This window comes from Pholcus phalangioides, unplaced genomic scaffold (genome assembly GCF_987345545.1).
Source record: "Pholcus phalangioides strain wild (caught in Gottingen) unplaced genomic scaffold, Ppha-v1.0 ptg000042l_1, whole genome shotgun sequence".
Lineage (NCBI taxonomy): Eukaryota > Metazoa > Arthropoda > Arachnida > Araneae > Pholcidae > Pholcus > Pholcus phalangioides.
This window is the reverse complement of record NW_028301628.1, coordinates 6,312,999-6,329,808: the sequence shown is the minus strand read 5'-3', so window position 1 is coordinate 6,329,808 and position 16,810 is coordinate 6,312,999. Positions and strand designations below refer to the sequence as shown.

The 16,810-nt window shown below is 42.0% G+C and overlaps 22 non-coding genes and 13 pseudogenes across 22 annotated transcripts; all 35 read left to right on the top strand.

Annotated features, from left to right (window-relative positions):
• The first annotated feature begins 1,783 nt into the window (after positions 1 to 1,783).
• Positions 1,784 to 1,902, top strand: LOC149064101 (5S ribosomal RNA). Its single transcript, XR_016195804.1, has one exon. It is a non-coding gene; the product is annotated as a 5S ribosomal RNA (ribosomal RNA).
• Positions 1,903 to 2,103: 201 nt separating this feature from the next.
• On the top strand, positions 2,104 to 2,222 carry LOC149064100 (5S ribosomal RNA; annotated as a pseudogene).
• A 201-nt stretch (positions 2,223 to 2,423) lies between these two features.
• Positions 2,424 to 2,542, top strand: LOC149064099 (5S ribosomal RNA; annotated as a pseudogene).
• A 2,136-nt stretch (positions 2,543 to 4,678) lies between these two features.
• Positions 4,679 to 4,797, top strand: LOC149064098 (5S ribosomal RNA). The gene has a single exon (XR_016195803.1). It is a non-coding gene; the product is annotated as a 5S ribosomal RNA (ribosomal RNA).
• Positions 4,798 to 4,998: 201 nt separating this feature from the next.
• On the top strand, positions 4,999 to 5,117 carry LOC149064097 (5S ribosomal RNA; annotated as a pseudogene).
• Positions 5,118 to 5,318: 201 nt separating this feature from the next.
• LOC149064096 (5S ribosomal RNA) lies at positions 5,319 to 5,437 on the top strand (annotated as a pseudogene).
• Positions 5,438 to 7,573: 2,136 nt separating this feature from the next.
• On the top strand, positions 7,574 to 7,692 carry LOC149064095 (5S ribosomal RNA). The gene has a single exon (XR_016195802.1). It is a non-coding gene; the product is annotated as a 5S ribosomal RNA (ribosomal RNA).
• Positions 7,693 to 7,893: 201 nt separating this feature from the next.
• LOC149064094 (5S ribosomal RNA) lies at positions 7,894 to 8,012 on the top strand. The gene has a single exon (XR_016195905.1). It is a non-coding gene; the product is annotated as a 5S ribosomal RNA (ribosomal RNA).
• A 200-nt stretch (positions 8,013 to 8,212) lies between these two features.
• Positions 8,213 to 8,331, top strand: LOC149064093 (5S ribosomal RNA). The gene has a single exon (XR_016195958.1). It is a non-coding gene; the product is annotated as a 5S ribosomal RNA (ribosomal RNA).
• Positions 8,332 to 8,532: 201 nt separating this feature from the next.
• LOC149064092 (5S ribosomal RNA) lies at positions 8,533 to 8,651 on the top strand (annotated as a pseudogene).
• A 201-nt stretch (positions 8,652 to 8,852) lies between these two features.
• Positions 8,853 to 8,971, top strand: LOC149064091 (5S ribosomal RNA). The gene has a single exon (XR_016195968.1). It is a non-coding gene; the product is annotated as a 5S ribosomal RNA (ribosomal RNA).
• Positions 8,972 to 9,170: 199 nt separating this feature from the next.
• LOC149064090 (5S ribosomal RNA) lies at positions 9,171 to 9,289 on the top strand. Its single transcript, XR_016196051.1, has one exon. It is a non-coding gene; the product is annotated as a 5S ribosomal RNA (ribosomal RNA).
• Positions 9,290 to 9,490: 201 nt separating this feature from the next.
• LOC149064089 (5S ribosomal RNA) lies at positions 9,491 to 9,609 on the top strand. Its single transcript, XR_016195832.1, has one exon. It is a non-coding gene; the product is annotated as a 5S ribosomal RNA (ribosomal RNA).
• Positions 9,610 to 9,809: 200 nt separating this feature from the next.
• Positions 9,810 to 9,928, top strand: LOC149064088 (5S ribosomal RNA; annotated as a pseudogene).
• A 201-nt stretch (positions 9,929 to 10,129) lies between these two features.
• On the top strand, positions 10,130 to 10,248 carry LOC149064087 (5S ribosomal RNA). Its single transcript, XR_016195801.1, has one exon. It is a non-coding gene; the product is annotated as a 5S ribosomal RNA (ribosomal RNA).
• A 201-nt stretch (positions 10,249 to 10,449) lies between these two features.
• On the top strand, positions 10,450 to 10,568 carry LOC149064086 (5S ribosomal RNA; annotated as a pseudogene).
• Positions 10,569 to 10,769: 201 nt separating this feature from the next.
• LOC149064085 (5S ribosomal RNA) lies at positions 10,770 to 10,888 on the top strand (annotated as a pseudogene).
• Positions 10,889 to 11,088: 200 nt separating this feature from the next.
• LOC149064084 (5S ribosomal RNA) lies at positions 11,089 to 11,207 on the top strand. The gene has a single exon (XR_016196040.1). It is a non-coding gene; the product is annotated as a 5S ribosomal RNA (ribosomal RNA).
• Positions 11,208 to 11,408: 201 nt separating this feature from the next.
• LOC149064083 (5S ribosomal RNA) lies at positions 11,409 to 11,527 on the top strand. Its single transcript, XR_016195949.1, has one exon. It is a non-coding gene; the product is annotated as a 5S ribosomal RNA (ribosomal RNA).
• A 201-nt stretch (positions 11,528 to 11,728) lies between these two features.
• On the top strand, positions 11,729 to 11,847 carry LOC149064082 (5S ribosomal RNA). Its single transcript, XR_016196067.1, has one exon. It is a non-coding gene; the product is annotated as a 5S ribosomal RNA (ribosomal RNA).
• Positions 11,848 to 12,049: 202 nt separating this feature from the next.
• On the top strand, positions 12,050 to 12,168 carry LOC149064081 (5S ribosomal RNA). The gene has a single exon (XR_016195944.1). It is a non-coding gene; the product is annotated as a 5S ribosomal RNA (ribosomal RNA).
• A 201-nt stretch (positions 12,169 to 12,369) lies between these two features.
• LOC149064080 (5S ribosomal RNA) lies at positions 12,370 to 12,488 on the top strand. The gene has a single exon (XR_016195831.1). It is a non-coding gene; the product is annotated as a 5S ribosomal RNA (ribosomal RNA).
• Positions 12,489 to 12,688: 200 nt separating this feature from the next.
• On the top strand, positions 12,689 to 12,807 carry LOC149064079 (5S ribosomal RNA; annotated as a pseudogene).
• A 201-nt stretch (positions 12,808 to 13,008) lies between these two features.
• On the top strand, positions 13,009 to 13,127 carry LOC149064078 (5S ribosomal RNA). Its single transcript, XR_016195800.1, has one exon. It is a non-coding gene; the product is annotated as a 5S ribosomal RNA (ribosomal RNA).
• Positions 13,128 to 13,328: 201 nt separating this feature from the next.
• Positions 13,329 to 13,447, top strand: LOC149064077 (5S ribosomal RNA; annotated as a pseudogene).
• Positions 13,448 to 13,648: 201 nt separating this feature from the next.
• Positions 13,649 to 13,767, top strand: LOC149064076 (5S ribosomal RNA; annotated as a pseudogene).
• A 200-nt stretch (positions 13,768 to 13,967) lies between these two features.
• Positions 13,968 to 14,086, top strand: LOC149064075 (5S ribosomal RNA). Its single transcript, XR_016196029.1, has one exon. It is a non-coding gene; the product is annotated as a 5S ribosomal RNA (ribosomal RNA).
• Positions 14,087 to 14,287: 201 nt separating this feature from the next.
• LOC149064074 (5S ribosomal RNA) lies at positions 14,288 to 14,406 on the top strand. The gene has a single exon (XR_016195948.1). It is a non-coding gene; the product is annotated as a 5S ribosomal RNA (ribosomal RNA).
• Positions 14,407 to 14,607: 201 nt separating this feature from the next.
• LOC149064073 (5S ribosomal RNA) lies at positions 14,608 to 14,726 on the top strand. The gene has a single exon (XR_016196066.1). It is a non-coding gene; the product is annotated as a 5S ribosomal RNA (ribosomal RNA).
• Positions 14,727 to 14,928: 202 nt separating this feature from the next.
• LOC149064072 (5S ribosomal RNA) lies at positions 14,929 to 15,047 on the top strand. Its single transcript, XR_016195799.1, has one exon. It is a non-coding gene; the product is annotated as a 5S ribosomal RNA (ribosomal RNA).
• A 201-nt stretch (positions 15,048 to 15,248) lies between these two features.
• LOC149064071 (5S ribosomal RNA) lies at positions 15,249 to 15,367 on the top strand. The gene has a single exon (XR_016195830.1). It is a non-coding gene; the product is annotated as a 5S ribosomal RNA (ribosomal RNA).
• Positions 15,368 to 15,567: 200 nt separating this feature from the next.
• Positions 15,568 to 15,686, top strand: LOC149064070 (5S ribosomal RNA; annotated as a pseudogene).
• A 201-nt stretch (positions 15,687 to 15,887) lies between these two features.
• Positions 15,888 to 16,006, top strand: LOC149064069 (5S ribosomal RNA). Its single transcript, XR_016195828.1, has one exon. It is a non-coding gene; the product is annotated as a 5S ribosomal RNA (ribosomal RNA).
• A 200-nt stretch (positions 16,007 to 16,206) lies between these two features.
• Positions 16,207 to 16,325, top strand: LOC149064068 (5S ribosomal RNA; annotated as a pseudogene).
• Positions 16,326 to 16,526: 201 nt separating this feature from the next.
• LOC149064067 (5S ribosomal RNA) lies at positions 16,527 to 16,645 on the top strand. The gene has a single exon (XR_016195995.1). It is a non-coding gene; the product is annotated as a 5S ribosomal RNA (ribosomal RNA).
• The last annotated feature ends 165 nt before the right edge of the window (positions 16,646 to 16,810 follow it).

Sequence of the window (16,810 nt, the reverse complement as noted above, 5' to 3'; positions counted from 1 at the left end):
TGTATGTGCAAGCAAAGCACCAGGACCAGATGATATCTATCCCAGGGTTCTCAGGGAAGGTGCTAATGAATTGTTGGGGCCAGTCGCACAGATATACAGGAGTAGTGTTGCTGAGGGTATCGTCCCGAGAGATTGGAAACTGGCTAACGTTGTTCCTATATTTAAGAAGGGTAGTAGAGAAGTGGTGTCTAATTATCGTCCAGTGAGTTTGACGAGCTCCCTCTCGAAAATTTTGGAAATTATCATCAAAAGGCAGTTTGTGAAGTGGATAGACGAGAATAATGTATTGTCGGATAATCAGCATGGGTTCAGGAAGGGGAAGTCATGTGTAACTAACCTCCTTTGCTTCTATGATTACGTGACTAAGGCTTTGGGTAAGAGCAAAAATGTCGACGTGGTTTACCTTGATTTCCAGAAGGCATTCGATCGGGTCCAACATGGCAAACTCTTGAAGCGTTTACACGAGATTGGAATAGGGGGCAACTTGCTGAATTGGATAGAATCGTGGTTAAGAGATAGGTCGCAACGAGTTATGGTGAACGGGGAATTCTCTGGTTGGACAGACGTCACAAGTGGAGTTCCTCAGGGAAGTGTCCTTGGCCCCATACTTTTTTCACTTTTTATCGATAAACTCGATCAGGGTATCGATGGAATTACTAGCAAATTCGCAGATGATGTGAAGCTAATGGGGGTAATCGGGAATGAAAGCGATAGGGAGTTGCTCCAGACCAACTTAAACAAGATTGCAGCATGGGCAAATGAATGGAGCATGACGTTTAGCGTAGATAAGTGCATGGTCGCTCATTTTGGTTCGAACAACCCACGGTTCTCTTACGAGTTGAATGGTGTCACTATCCCGGATGCAACTAGGCTCACCGATTTGGGAATTCTCATTGACGAGCGGCTTAGGTTTTCTGAACATTGTTCAGCGGTTGTCAAAAAAGCGAATAGAATGCTTGGTCTCATTTTCAAAAAGGTCTCTTCGCGTTCTCCTAAAGTCATTCTTCCGCTTTTTCGAGGCTTAGTTCGTCCTGGACTGGAGTATGCTGTAAGGTTTTGGAGACCATACCTACAGAGGGATATAGACTTGGTTGAAGGGGTGCAGAGAAGAGCTACGCGTGTCCTTATTGGCACACAGGGCTTGAGTTATGAAGAAAGACTTCATTTTTTGAATATGTTTACATTGGATGAACGCAGGTGTCGAGGAGATATGATCGAAGTGTTCAAAATTTTCAATGGGATGGATAGGATGGACCATGAACTTTTAGTACACCGCCAATCGACTGCTTTTACAAGGGGACACCAGTATCGATTGGTGAGGGACAATGCAAGGTTATGGTGTCGCAGGGAATTTTTCTCCAATAGGGTTGTTAATAAATGGAATAGCTTACCCCCGGAGGTAGTAAATTGTAACACAATTGACACGTTTAAAAAGAAATATGATAAACATGTTGGGGTAAATCGGGAAGCTATCCATTCTTAGAATAAGACAACCATAAGTATTCTTTATGGGCATTGTATAATATTTTATCATGTGTATATATTGTTTGTAATTTGTGTTAATTGCATTTTTAATTGGGTTGCTGTATTTTTGAAACATATGACAACCATATTTTTATGGGCATCTTTTTATCAGCCACCTCGTTGGGCATTTTGCCTGTTGTGGTGTTGTATTTGTATTGTATTTGTATTGTATTGTATAACTTCTTGGCGTGGTTTCGAATTTCCAATCCCTATTTTGTAATTTTTCTCCACTCATTTTTAATTACTCCTTCGCGTTATCGCCAACAGCCATACCATGTTGAATACACCGGTTCTCGTCCGATCACCGAAGTTAAGCAACATCGGGCGCTGCTAGTACTTGGGTGGGTGACCACCTGGGAACACCGCGTGCTGTTGGCTCCTTGTTTTTCCTACTCATACGAACAAATAATACCACTGCCAATGAGAAAAATGATTTTTTACAAAATGAAGAATCGTTGAAATAATCTTCGTTTATATGCATCAGCTCTAAGAAAAGGAACATCATGGCGTGGTTTCGAATTTTCGGTCCCTCTTTTGTTCTTTTTCTCCACTGATTTTTCCTTACTCCTTCACGTGATCGCCAACGGCCATACCATGTTGAATACACCGGTTCTCGTCCGATCACCGAAGTTAAGCAACATCCGGGGCTGCTAATACTTGGGTGGGTGACCACCTGGGAACACCGCGTGCTGTTGGCTCCTTGTTTTTCCTGCTGATACGAACAAATAATTCCACTGCCAATGAGAAAAATGATTTTTTACAAAATGAAGAATCGTTGAAATTATCTCCGTTTATATGCATCAGATCTAAGAAAAGGAACTTCATGGCGTAGTTTCGAATTTCCAATCCCTATTTTGTAATTTTTCTCCACTGATTTTTAATTACTCCTTCACGTTATCGCCAACGGCCATACCATGTTGAATACACCGGTTCTCGTCCGATCACCGAAGTTAAGCAACATCCGGGGCTGCTAATACTTGGGTGGGTGACCACCTGGGAACACCGCGTGCTGTTGGCTCCTTGTTTTTCCTGCTGATACGAACAAAAAATTCCACTGCCAATGAGAAAAATGATTTTTTACAAAATGAAGAATCGTTGAAATTATCTTCGTTTATATGCATCAGATCTAAGAAAAGGAACAAAATCATTTTTTCGATACGTCAATAATGGATGTAAGGGGACAGTTGGCTCCCTCTCGATAGGAGGCTCAAAAGTAGAGAGCAATGTAGGCATGTGTAGTGCTTTCAATGACTTTTTCGCGTCGGTTTTTAATGGAGATAATGATATTCGATATACGGGTGTTGCATGGGGTAATAAAACGCTCAACGATATTCAAGTGGAAGACGTGGAGGTCCTAAATCTTCTAAGAAATGTATGTGCAAGCAAAGCACCAGGACCAGATGATATCTATCCCAGGGTTCTCAGGGAAGGTGCTAATGAATTGTTGGGGCCAGTCGCACAGATATACAGGAGTAGTGTTGCTGAGGGTATCGTCCCGAGAGATTGGAAACTGGCTAACGTTGTTCCTATATTTAAGAAGGGTAGTAGAGAAGTGGTGTCTAATTATCGTCCAGTGAGTTTGACGAGCTCCCTCTCGAAAATTTTGGAAATTATCATCAAAAGGCAGTTTGTGAAGTGGATAGACGAGAATAATGTATTGTCGGATAATCAGCATGGGTTCAGGAAGGGGAAGTCATGTGTAACTAACCTCCTTTGCTTCTATGATTACGTGACTAAGGCTTTGGGTAAGAGCAAAAATGTCGACGTGGTTTACCTTGATTTCCAGAAGGCATTCGATCGGGTCCAACATGGCAAACTCTTGAAGCGTTTACACGAGATTGGAATAGGGGGCAACTTGCTGAATTGGATAGAATCGTGGTTAAGAGATAGGTCGCAACGAGTTATGGTGAACGGGGAATTCTCTGGTTGGACAGACGTCACAAGTGGAGTTCCTCAGGGAAGTGTCCTTGGCCCCATACTTTTTTCACTTTTTATCGATAAACTCGATCAGGGTATCGATGGAATTACTAGCAAATTCGCAGATGATGTGAAGCTAATGGGGGTAATCGGGAATGAAAGCGATAGGGAGTTGCTCCAGACCAACTTAAACAAGATTGCAGCATGGGCAAATGAATGGAGCATGACGTTTAGCGTAGATAAGTGCATGGTCGCTCATTTTGGTTCGAACAACCCACGGTTCTCTTACGAGTTGAATGGTGTCACTATCCCGGATGCAACTAGGCTCACCGATTTGGGAATTCTCATTGACGAGCGGCTTAGGTTTTCTGAACATTGTTCAGCGGTTGTCAAAAAAGCGAATAGAATGCTTGGTCTCATTTTCAAAAAGGTCTCTTCGCGTTCTCCTAAAGTCATTCTTCCGCTTTTTCGAGGCTTAGTTCGTCCTGGACTGGAGTATGCTGTAAGGTTTTGGAGACCATACCTACAGAGGGATATAGACTTGGTTGAAGGGGTGCAGAGAAGAGCTACGCGTGTCCTTATTGGCACACAGGGCTTGAGTTATGAAGAAAGACTTCATTTTTTGAATATGTTTACATTGGATGAACGCAGGTGTCGAGGAGATATGATCGAAGTGTTCAAAATTTTCAATGGGATGGATAGGATGGACCATGAACTTTTAGTACACCGCCAATCGACTGCTTTTACAAGGGGACACCAGTATCGATTGGTGAGGGACAATGCAAGGTTATGGTGTCGCAGGGAATTTTTCTCCAATAGGGTTGTTAATAAATGGAATAGCTTACCCCCGGAGGTAGTAAATTGTAACACAATTGACACGTTTAAAAAGAAATATGATAAACATGTTGGGGTAAATCGGGAAGCTATCCATTCTTAGAATAAGACAACCATAAGTATTCTTTATGGGCATTGTATAATATTTTATCATGTGTATATATTGTTTGTAATTTGTGTTAATTGCATTTTTAATTGGGTTGCTGTATTTTTGAAACATATGACAACCATATTTTTATGGGCATCTTTTTATCAGCCACCTCGTTGGGCATTTTGCCTGTTGTGGTGTTGTATTTGTATTGTATTTGTATTGTATTGTATAACTTCTTGGCGTGGTTTCGAATTTCCAATCCCTATTTTGTAATTTTTCTCCACTCATTTTTAATTACTCCTTCGCGTTATCGCCAACAGCCATACCATGTTGAATACACCGGTTCTCGTCCGATCACCGAAGTTAAGCAACATCGGGCGCTGCTAGTACTTGGGTGGGTGACCACCTGGGAACACCGCGTGCTGTTGGCTCCTTGTTTTTCCTACTCATACGAACAAATAATACCACTGCCAATGAGAAAAATGATTTTTTACAAAATGAAGAATCGTTGAAATAATCTTCGTTTATATGCATCAGCTCTAAGAAAAGGAACATCATGGCGTGGTTTCGAATTTTCGGTCCCTCTTTTGTTCTTTTTCTCCACTGATTTTTCCTTACTCCTTCACGTGATCGCCAACGGCCATACCATGTTGAATACACCGGTTCTCGTCCGATCACCGAAGTTAAGCAACATCCGGGGCTGCTAATACTTGGGTGGGTGACCACCTGGGAACACCGCGTGCTGTTGGCTCCTTGTTTTTCCTGCTGATACGAACAAATAATTCCACTGCCAATGAGAAAAATGATTTTTTACAAAATGAAGAATCGTTGAAATTATCTCCGTTTATATGCATCAGATCTAAGAAAAGGAACTTCATGGCGTAGTTTCGAATTTCCAATCCCTATTTTGTAATTTTTCTCCACTGATTTTTAATTACTCCTTCACGTTATCGCCAACGGCCATACCATGTTGAATACACCGGTTCTCGTCCGATCACCGAAGTTAAGCAACATCCGGGGCTGCTAATACTTGGGTGGGTGACCACCTGGGAACACCGCGTGCTGTTGGCTCCTTGTTTTTCCTGCTGATACGAACAAAAAATTCCACTGCCAATGAGAAAAATGATTTTTTACAAAATGAAGAATCGTTGAAATTATCTTCGTTTATATGCATCAGATCTAAGAAAAGGAACAAAATCATTTTTTCGATACGTCAATAATGGATGTAAGGGGACAGTTGGCTCCCTCTCGATAGGAGGCTCAAAAGTAGAGAGCAATGTAGGCATGTGTAGTGCTTTCAATGACTTTTTCGCGTCGGTTTTTAATGGAGATAATGATATTCGATATACGGGTGTTGCATGGGGTAATAAAACGCTCAACGATATTCAAGTGGAAGACGTGGAGGTCCTAAATCTTCTAAGAAATGTATGTGCAAGCAAAGCACCAGGACCAGATGATATCTATCCCAGGGTTCTCAGGGAAGGTGCTAATGAATTGTTGGGGCCAGTCGCACAGATATACAGGAGTAGTGTTGCTGAGGGTATCGTCCCGAGAGATTGGAAACTGGCTAACGTTGTTCCTATATTTAAGAAGGGTAGTAGAGAAGTGGTGTCTAATTATCGTCCAGTGAGTTTGACGAGCTCCCTCTCGAAAATTTTGGAAATTATCATCAAAAGGCAGTTTGTGAAGTGGATAGACGAGAATAATGTATTGTCGGATAATCAGCATGGGTTCAGGAAGGGGAAGTCATGTGTAACTAACCTCCTTTGCTTCTATGATTACGTGACTAAGGCTTTGGGTAAGAGCAAAAATGTCGACGTGGTTTACCTTGATTTCCAGAAGGCATTCGATCGGGTCCAACATGGCAAACTCTTGAAGCGTTTACACGAGATTGGAATAGGGGGCAACTTGCTGAATTGGATAGAATCGTGGTTAAGAGATAGGTCGCAACGAGTTATGGTGAACGGGGAATTCTCTGGTTGGACAGACGTCACAAGTGGAGTTCCTCAGGGAAGTGTCCTTGGCCCCATACTTTTTTCACTTTTTATCGATAAACTCGATCAGGGTATCGATGGAATTACTAGCAAATTCGCAGATGATGTGAAGCTAATGGGGGTAATCGGGAATGAAAGCGATAGGGAGTTGCTCCAGACCAACTTAAACAAGATTGCAGCATGGGCAAATGAATGGAGCATGACGTTTAGCGTAGATAAGTGCATGGTCGCTCATTTTGGTTCGAACAACCCACGGTTCTCTTACGAGTTGAATGGTGTCACTATCCCGGATGCAACTAGGCTCACCGATTTGGGAATTCTCATTGACGAGCGGCTTAGGTTTTCTGAACATTGTTCAGCGGTTGTCAAAAAAGCGAATAGAATGCTTGGTCTCATTTTCAAAAAGGTCTCTTCGCGTTCTCCTAAAGTCATTCTTCCGCTTTTTCGAGGCTTAGTTCGTCCTGGACTGGAGTATGCTGTAAGGTTTTGGAGACCATACCTACAGAGGGATATAGACTTGGTTGAAGGGGTGCAGAGAAGAGCTACGCGTGTCCTTATTGGCACACAGGGCTTGAGTTATGAAGAAAGACTTCATTTTTTGAATATGTTTACATTGGATGAACGCAGGTGTCGAGGAGATATGATCGAAGTGTTCAAAATTTTCAATGGGATGGATAGGATGGACCATGAACTTTTAGTACACCGCCAATCGACTGCTTTTACAAGGGGACACCAGTATCGATTGGTGAGGGACAATGCAAGGTTATGGTGTCGCAGGGAATTTTTCTCCAATAGGGTTGTTAATAAATGGAATAGCTTACCCCCGGAGGTAGTAAATTGTAACACAATTGACACGTTTAAAAAGAAATATGATAAACATGTTGGGGTAAATCGGGAAGCTATCCATTCTTAGAATAAGACAACCATAAGTATTCTTTATGGGCATTGTATAATATTTTATCATGTGTATATATTGTTTGTAATTTGTGTTAATTGCATTTTTAATTGGGTTGCTGTATTTTTGAAACATATGACAACCATATTTTTATGGGCATCTTTTTATCAGCCACCTCGTTGGGCATTTTGCCTGTTGTGGTGTTGTATTTGTATTGTATTTGTATTGTATTGTATAACTTCTTGGCGTGGTTTCGAATTTCCAATCCCTATTTTGTAATTTTTCTCCACTCATTTTTAATTACTCCTTCGCGTTATCGCCAACAGCCATACCATGTTGAATACACCGGTTCTCGTCCGATCACCGAAGTTAAGCAACATCGGGCGCTGCTAGTACTTGGGTGGGTGACCACCTGGGAACACCGCGTGCTGTTGGCTCCTTGTTTTTCCTACTCATACGAACAAATAATACCACTGCCAATGAGAAAAATGATTTTTTACAAAATGAAGAATCGTTGAAATAATCTTCGTTTATATGCATCAGCTCTAAGAAAAGGAACATCATGGCGTGGTTTCGAATTTTCGGTCCCTCTTTTGTTCTTTTTCTCCACTGATTTTTCCTTACTCCTTCACGTGATCGCCAACGGCCATACCATGTTGAATACACCGGTTCTCGTCCGATCACCGAAGTTAAGCAACATCGGGCGCTGCTAGTACTTGGGTGGGTGAACACCTGGGAACACCACGTGCTGTTGGCTCCTTGTTTTCCCTACTGATAAGAACAAATAATACCACTGCCAATGAGAAAAATGAATTTTACAAAATGAAGAATCGTTGAAATAATCTTCGTTTATATGCACCAGATCTAAGAAAAGGAACTTCATGGCGTAGTTTCGAATTTCCAATCCCTATTTTGTAATTTTTCTCCACTCATTTCTAATTACTCCTTCACGTTATCGCCAACGGCCATACCATGTTGAATACACCGGTTCTCGTCCGATCACCGAAGTTAAGCAACATCGGGCGCTGCTAGTACTTGGGTGGGTGAACACCTGGGAACACCGCGTGCTGTTGGCTCCTTGTTTTCCCTACTGATAAGAACAAATAATACCACTGCCAATGAGAAAAATGATTTTTTACAAAATGAAGAATCGTTGAAATAATCTTAGTTTATATGCATCAGCCCTGAGAAAAGGAACTTCATGGCGTTGTTTCGAATTTCCGATCCCTATTTTGTTCTTTGTCTCCACTGATTTTTCCTTACTCCTTCACGTGATCGCCAACGGCCATACCATGTTGAATACACCGGTTCTCGTCCGATCACCGAAGTCAAGCATCATCAGGCGCTGCTAGTACTTGGGTGGGTGAACACCTGGGAAAACCGCGTGCAGTTGGCTCCTTGTTTTTCCTACTGACAAGAACAAATAATACATCTGCCAATGAGAAAAATGATATTTTACAAAATGAAGAATCGTTGAAATTATCTCCGTTTATATGCATCAGATCTAAGAAAAGGAACTTCATGGCGTAGTTTCGAATTTCCAATCCCTATTTTGTAATTTTTCTCCACTGATTTTTAATTACTCCTTCACGTTATCGCCAACGGCCATACCATGTTGAATTCACCGGTTCTCGTCCGATCACCGAAGTTAAACAACATCGGGCGCTGCTAGTACTTAGGTGGGTGACCACCTGGGAACACCGCGTGCTGTTGGTTCCTTGTTTTCCCTACTGATAAGAAAAATAATGCCACTGCCAATGAGAAAAATGAATTTTACAAAATGAAGAATCGTTGAAATAATCTTCGTTTATATGCATCAGCTCTAAGAAAAAGAACATCGTGGCGTTGTTTCGAATTTTCGGTCCCTCTTTTCTTCTTTTTCTCCACTGATTTTTCCTTACTCCTTCACGTGATCGCCAACGGCCATACCATGTTGAATACACCGGTTCTCGTCCGATCACCGAAGTTAAGCAACATCGGGCGCTGCTAGTACTTGGGTGGGTGACCACCTGGGAACACCGCGTGCTGTTGGCTCCTTGTTTTTCCTACTGATACGAACAAATAATACCACTGCCAATGAGAAAAATGATTTTTTACAAAATGAGGAATCGTTGAAATTAAATCCGTTTATATGCATCAGATCTAAGAAAAGGAACTTCATGGCGTGGTTTCGAATTTCCGATCCCTATTTTGTAATTTTTCTCCACTGATTTTTAATTACTCCTTCACGTTATCGCCAACGGCCATACCATGTTGAATACACCGGTTCTCGTCCGATCACCGAAGTTAAGCAACATCGGGCGCTGCTAGTACTTGGGTGGGCGACCACCTGGGAACACCGCGTGCTGTTGGCTCCTTGTTTTTCCTACTGATAAGAACAAATAATACCACTGCCAATGAGAAAAATGAATTTTACAAAATGAAGAATCGTTGAAATAATCTTCGTTTATATGCATCAGCTCTAAGAAAAGGAACATCGTGGCGTGGTTTCGAATTTTCGGTCCCTCTTTTGTTCTTTTTCTCCACTGATTTTTCCTTACTCCTTCACGTTATCGCCAACGGCCATACCATGTTGAATACACCGGTTCTCGTCCGATCACCGAAGTTAAGCAACATCCGGGGCTGCTAATACTTGGGTGGGTGACCACCTGGGAACACCGCGTGCTGTTGGCTCCTTGTTTTTCCTGCTGATACGAACAAAAAATTCCACTGCCAATGAGAAAAATGATTTTTTACAAAATGAAGAATCGTTGAAATTATCTTCGTTTATATGCATCAGATCTAAGAAAAGGAACTTCTTGGCGTGGTTTCGAATTTCCAATCCCTATTTTGTAATTTTTCTCCACTCATTTTTAATTACTCCTTCGCGTTATCGCCAACAGCCATACCATGTTGAATACACCGGTTCTCGTCCGATCACCGAAGTTAAGCAACATCGGGCGCTGCTAGTACTTGGGTGGGTGACCACCTGGGAACACCGCGTGCTGTTGGCTCCTTGTTTTTCCTACTCATACGAACAAATAATACCACTGCCAATGAGAAAAATGATTTTTTACAAAATGAAGAATCGTTGAAATAATCTTCGTTTATATGCATCAGCTCTAAGAAAAGGAACATCATGGCGTGGTTTCGAATTTTCGGTCCCTCTTTTGTTTTTTTTCTCCACTGATTTTTCCTTACTCCTTCACGTGATCGCCAACGGCCATACCATGTTGAATACACCGGTTCTCGTCCGATCACCGAAGTTAAGCAACATCCGGGGCTGCTAATACTTGGGTGGGTGACCACCTGGGAACACCGCGTGCTGTTGGCTCCTTGTTTTTCCTGCTGATACGAACAAATAATTCCACTGCCAATGAGAAAAATGATTTTTTACAAAATGAAGAATCGTTGAAATTATCTCCGTTTATATGCATCAGATCTAAGAAAAGGAACTTCATGGCGTAGTTTCGAATTTCCAATCCCTATTTTGTAATTTTTCTCCACTGATTTTTAATTACTCCTTCACGTTATCGCCAACGGCCATACCATGTTGAATTCACCGGTTCTCGTCCGATCACCGAAGTTAAGCAACATCGTACGCTGCTAGTACTTCGGTGGGTGACCACCTGGGAACACCGCGTGCTGTTTGCTCCTTGTTTTCCCTACTGATAAGAACAAATAATACCACTGCCAATGAGAAAAATGAATTTTACAAAATTAAGAATCGTTGAAATAATCTTCGTTTATATGCATCAGCTCTAAGAAAAGGAACATCGTGGCGTGGTTTCGAATTTTCGGTCCCTCTTTTGTTCTTTTTCTCCACTGATTTTTCCTTACTCCTTCACGTGATCGCCAACGGCCATACCATGTTGAATACACCGGTTCTCGTCCGATCACCGAAGTTAAGCAACATCGGGCGCTGCTAGTACTTGGGTGGGTGACCACCTGGGAACACCGCGTGCTGTTGGCTCCTTGTTTTTCCTGCTGATACGAACAAATAATTCCACTGCCAATGAGAAAAATGATTTTTTACAAAATGAGGAATCGTTGAAATTAAATCCGTTTATATGCATCAGATCTAAGAAAAGGAACTTCATGGCGTGGTTTCGAATTTCCGATCCCTATTTTGTAATTATTCTCCGCTCATTTTTAATTACTCCTTCAAGTTATCGCCAACGGCCATACCATGTTGAATAGACCGGTTCTCGTCCGATCACCGAAGTTAAGCAACATCGGGCGCTGCTAGTACTTAGGTGGGTGACCACCTGGGAACACCGCGTGCTGTTGGCTCCTTGTTTTTCCTACTGACAAGAACAAATAATACATCTGCCAATGAGAAAAATGATTTTTTACAAAATGAAGAATCGTTGAAATTATCTCCGTTTATATGCATCAGATATAAGAAAACGAACTTCATGGCGTGGTTACGAATTTCCGATCCCAATTTTATTCTTTTTCTCCACTGATTTTTCCTTACTCCTTCACGTGATCGCCAACGGCCATACCATGTTGAATACACCGGTTCTCGTCCGATCACCGAAGTTAAGCAACATCCGGCGCTGCTAATACTTGGGTGGGTGACCACCTGGGAACACCGCGTGCTGTTGGCTCCTTGTTTTTCCTGCTGATACGAACAAATAATTCCACTGCCAATGAGAAAAATGATTTTTTACAAAATGAAGAATCGTTGAAATTATCTCCTTTTATATGCATCAGATCTAAGAACAGGAACTTCTTGGCGTAGTTTCGAATTTCCAATCCCTATTTTGTAATTTTTCTCCACTCATTTTTAATTACTCCTTCCCCATTATCGCCAACAGCCATACCATGTTGAATACACCGGTTCTCGTCCGATCACCGAAGTTAAGCAACATCGGGCGCTGCTAGTACTTGGGTGGGTGACCACCTGAAAACACCGCGTGCTGTTGGCTCCTTGTTTTTCCTACTGATACGAACAAATAATACCACTGCCAATGAGAAAAATGATTTTTTACAAAATGAGGAATCGTTGAAATTAAATCCGTTTATATGCATCAGATCTAAGAAAAGGAACTTCATGGCGTGGTTTCGAATTTCCGATCCCTATTTTGTAACTTTTCTCCACTGATTTTTAATTACTCCTTCACGTTATCGCCAACGGCCATACCATGTTGAATACACCGGTTCTCGTCCGATCACCGAAGTTAAGCAACATCGGGCGCTGCTAGTACTTGGGTGGGCGACCACCTGGGAACACCGCGTGCTGTTGGCTCCTTGTTTTTCCTACTGATAAGAACAAATAACACCACTGCCAATGAGAAAAATGAATTTTACAAAATGAAGAATCGTTGAAATAATCTTCGTTTATATGCATCAGCTCTAAGAAAAGGAACATCGTGGCGTGGTTTCGAATTTTCGGTCCCTCTTTTGTTCTTTTTCTCCACTGATTTTTCCTTACTCCTTCACGTTATCGCCAACGGCCATACCATGTTGAATACACCGGTTCTCGTCCGATCACCGAAGTTAAGCAACATCCGGGGCTGCTAATACTTGGGTGGGTGACCACCTGGGAACACCGCGTGCTGTTGGCTCCTTGTTTTTCCTGCTGATACGAACAAAAAATTCCACTGCCAATGAGAAAAATGATTTTTTACAAAATGAAGAATCGTTGAAATTATCTTCGTTTATATGCATCAGATCTAAGAAAAGGAACTTCTTGGCGTGGTTTCGAATTTCCAATCCCTATTTTGTAATTTTTCTCCACTCATTTTTAATTACTCCTTCGCGTTATCGCCAACAGCCATACCATGTTGAATACACCGGTTCTCGTCCGATCACCGAAGTTAAGCAACATCGGGCGCTGCTAGTACTTGGGTGGGTGACCACCTGGGAACACCGCGTGCTGTTGGCTCCTTGTTTTTCCTACTCATACGAACAAATAATACCACTGCCAATGAGAAAAATGATTTTTTACAAAATGAAGAATCGTTGAAATAATCTTCGTTTATATGCATCAGCTCTAAGAAAAGGAACATCATGGCGTGGTTTCGAATTTTCGGTCCCTCTTTTGTTTTTTTTCTCCACTGATTTTTCCTTACTCCTTCACGTGATCGCCAACGGCCATACCATGTTGAATACACCGGTTCTCGTCCGATCACCGAAGTTAAGCAACATCCGGGGCTGCTAATACTTGGGTGGGTGACCACCTGGGAACACCGCGTGCTGTTGGCTCCTTGTTTTTCCTGCTGATACGAACAAATAATTCCACTGCCAATGAGAAAAATGATTTTTTACAAAATGAAGAATCGTTGAAATTATCTCCGTTTATATGCATCAGATCTAAGAAAAGGAACTTCATGGCGTAGTTTCGAATTTCCAATCCCTATTTTGTAATTTTTCTCCACTGATTTTTAATTACTCCTTCACGTTATCGCCAACGGCCATACCATGTTGAATTCACCGGTTCTCGTCCGATCACCGAAGTTAAGCAACATCGTACGCTGCTAGTACTTCGGTGGGTGACCACCTGGGAACACCGCGTGCTGTTTGCTCCTTGTTTTCCCTACTGATAAGAACAAATAATACCACTGCCAATGAGAAAAATGAATTTTACAAAATTAAGAATCGTTGAAATAATCTTCGTTTATATGCATCAGCTCTAAGAAAAGGAACATCGTGGCGTGGTTTCGAATTTTCGGTCCCTCTTTTGTTCTTTTTCTCCACTGATTTTTCCTTACTCCTTCACGTGATCGCCAACGGCCATACCATGTTGAATACACCGGTTCTCGTCCGATCACCGAAGTTAAGCAACATCGGGCGCTGCTAGTACTTGGGTGGGTGACCACCTGGGAACACCGCGTGCTGTTGGCTCCTTGTTTTTCCTGCTGATACGAACAAATAATTCCACTGCCAATGAGAAAAATGATTTTTTACAAAATGAGGAATCGTTGAAATTAAATCCGTTTATATGCATCAGATCTAAGAAAAGGAACTTCATGGCGTGGTTTCGAATTTCCGATCCCTATTTTGTAATTATTCTCCGCTCATTTTTAATTACTCCTTCAAGTTATCGCCAACGGCCATACCATGTTGAATAGACCGGTTCTCGTCCGATCACCGAAGTTAAGCAACATCGGGCGCTGCTAGTACTTAGGTGGGTGACCACCTGGGAACACCGCGTGCTGTTGGCTCCTTGTTTTTCCTACTGACAAGAACAAATAATACATCTGCCAATGAGAAAAATGATTTTTTACAAAATGAAGAATCGTTGAAATTATCTCCGTTTATATGCATCAGATATAAGAAAACGAACTTCATGGCGTGGTTACGAATTTCCGATCCCAATTTTATTCTTTTTCTCCACTGATTTTTCCTTACTCCTTCACGTGATCGCCAACGGCCATACCATGTTGAATACACCGGTTCTCGTCCGATCACCGAAGTTAAGCAACATCCGGCGCTGCTAATACTTGGGTGGGTGACCACCTGGGAACACCGCGTGCTGTTGGCTCCTTGTTTTTCCTGCTGATACGAACAAATAATTCCACTGCCAATGAGAAAAATGATTTTTTACAAAATGAAGAATCGTTGAAATTATCTCCTTTTATATGCATGAGATCTAAGAACAGGAACTTCTTGGCGTAGTTTCGAATTTCCAATCCCTATTTTGTAATTTTTCTCCACTCATTTTTAATTACTCCTTCCCCATTATCGCCAACAGCCATACCATGTTGAATACACCGGTTCTCGTCCGATCACCGAAGTTAAGCAACATCGGGCGCTGCTAGTACTTGGGTGGGTGACCACCTGGGAACACCGCGTGCTGTTGGCTCCTTGTTTTTCCTACTGATACGAACAAATAATACCACTGCCAATGAGAAAAATGATTTTTTACAAAATGAGGAATCGTTGAAATTAAATCCGTTTATATGCATCAGATCTAAGAAAAGGAACTTCATGGCGTGGTTTCGAATTTCCGATCCCTATTTTGTAACTTTTCTCCACTGATTTTTAATTACTCCTTCACGTTATCGCCAACGGCCATACCATGTTGAATACACCGGTTCTCGTCCGATCACCGAAGTTAAGCAACATCGGGCGCTGCTAGTACTTGGGTGGGCGACCACCTGGGAACACCGCGTGCTGTTGGCTCCTTGTTTTTCCTACTGATAAGAACAAATAACACCACTGCCAATGAGAAAAATGAATTTTACAAAATGAAGAATCGTTGAAATAATCTTCGTTTATATGCATCAGCTCTAAGAAAAGGAACATCGTGGCGTGGTTTCGAATTTTCGGTCCCTCTTTTGTTCTTTTTCTCCACTGATTTTTCCTTACTCCTTCACGTTATCGCCAACGGCCATACCATGTTGAATACACCGGTTCTCGTCCGATCACCGAAGTTAAGCAACATCCGGGGCTGCTAATACTTGGGTGGGTGACCACCTGGGAACACCGCGTGCTGTTGGCTCCTTGTTTTTCCTACTGATACGAACAAATAATACCACTGCCAATGAGAAAAATGATTTTTTACAAAATGAGGAATCGTTGAAATTAAATCCGTTTATATGCATCAGATCTAAGAAAAGGAACTTCATGGCGTGGTTTCGAATTTCCGATCCCTATTTTGTAATTTTTCTCCACTGATTTTTAATTACTCCTTCACGTTATCGCCAACGGCCATACCATGTTGAATACACCGGTTCTCGTCCGATCACCGAAGTTAAGCAACATCGGGCGCTGCTAGTACTTGGGTGGGCGACCACCTGGGAACACCGCGTGCTGTTGGCTCCTTGTTTTTCCTACTGATAAGAACAAATAACACCACTGCCAATGAGAAAAATGAATTTTACAAAATGAAGAATCGTTGAAATAATCTTCGTTTATATGCATCAGCTCTAAGAAAAGGAACATCGTGGCGTGGTTTCGAATTTTTGGTCCCTCTTTTGTTCTTTTTCTCCACTGATTTTTCCTTACTCCTTCACGTTATCGCCAACGGCCATACCATGTTGAATACACCGGTTCTCGTCCGATCACCGAAGTTAAGCAACATCCGGGGCTGCTAATACTTGGGTAGGTGACCACCTGGGAACACCGCGTGCTGTTGGCTCCTTGTTTTTCCTGCTGATACGAACAAATAATTCCACTGCCAATGAGAAAAATGATTTTTTACAAAATGAAGAATAGTTGAAATTATCTCCGTTTATATGCATCAGATCTAAGAAAACGAACTTCATGGCGTGGTTACGAATTTCCGATCCCAATTTTATTCTTTGTCTCCACTGATTTTTCTTTACTCCTTTACGTTATCGCCAACGGCCATACCATTTTGAATACACCGGTTCTCGACCGATCACCGAAGTTAAGCAACATCGGGCGCTGCTAGTACTTGGGTGGGTGACCACCTGGGAACACCGCGTGCTGTTGGCTCCTTGTTTTTCCTGCTGATACGAACAAATAATACCACTGCCAATGAGAAAAATGATTTTTTACAAAATGAAGAATCGTTGAAATTATCTCCGTTTATATGCATCAGATCTAAGAAAAGGAACTTCATGGCGTGGTTTCGAATTTCCGATCCCTATTTTGTAATTT